We start from the raw sequence: 1,115 nt of genomic DNA on the forward strand, positions 1-1,115 counted from the left end.
GGACGCTCAGCAATGCTGCTGTTCATATATACAGTAAGTCTCAAATAACCATCCATATCATTAAAGTACAAACTCATCCTCCCAGGTAGCATATCCTGGTGAGTCCAAAAGATGCCTAGACGTATACAACCTGTCTCTTATACACATCTAGATGTGTATAAGAGACCCTCTTTCCACACACTAAAACTTATATCAATTGTTTATAAGTTTATAACTTTGTAAGGACACACCTGTGTTCTTTCAAAATGTGCCACGGTTTGAAAAGTGTATGTCCAAATAAATAAATAACTGGCCATGTCCTCTGTCTAATTTTTAGCTGACTTATTGATTCTTAACTTATAGTCTCCATAGATTCTTATCGATCCACTAGATTTTACTACAGTTAGTCTGGAACAATTGGTGCAGCCCAATCAGACAGATCAACAGAAGTAATAATACCCAAATCTTGTAGGCATTGACAATTCAGCTTTGACTTTCTCTTAAATTCTAAATGTTACTGCCCTGAACTTACAAAATTTTGAGATTGGATCATCCGCAAGGAATATTTTCGCTTCAACCCTTTTAAGTCCCTCACAAATTACATCTGGGTATTTATTCAAATCTGTAGCAGATATGCCTGGTCCTATTTTGTTAATATTACACCAGTTAAGTTGTGTTGCATCCAATTACGAAAAATAAGGCTTGTTCCTCTCCATGAACAATCACTAATGGTAAGTTAGCTTTTCCCTCTTTACACACGCACCCATATCTTTTCTCCAGTATAAATTTTAAAAATATACATTTGACTTTTTAATTTCCAGCTAATTTTTCCAATGACACAGCTGCACCTGTGTCTATTTCCACCGATACTTTCACTCCCGCTCTTTCCAGCGAAATAGTGTGGGGTCTACTGATTTATTTGATAAAGAGAAAAGTGTGTAAGTTTCATCATCAGCTACATATACATCAAATTCTTTTGTGAAATGCATTTTACCTCTGAGCTTATACCTTTTTTTGCTGTGCTGTTCACAAATTTAAACACGCGTGTAAATCCTCTGCTTGTTTGACTGCTGTCTGCATTGCCTGTGCAAAATCATAGGCCTTATGAATTTAAGAGCCTTCTGACTAAGGAGGCG

The sequence above is a fragment of the Anneissia japonica genome, unplaced genomic scaffold (assembly GCF_011630105.1).
Source record: "Anneissia japonica isolate Jap-2015-1 unplaced genomic scaffold, ASM1163010v1 scaffold287948_len850469_cov200, whole genome shotgun sequence".
NCBI classification, from domain to species: Eukaryota; Metazoa; Echinodermata; class Crinoidea; order Comatulida; family Comatulidae; genus Anneissia; species Anneissia japonica.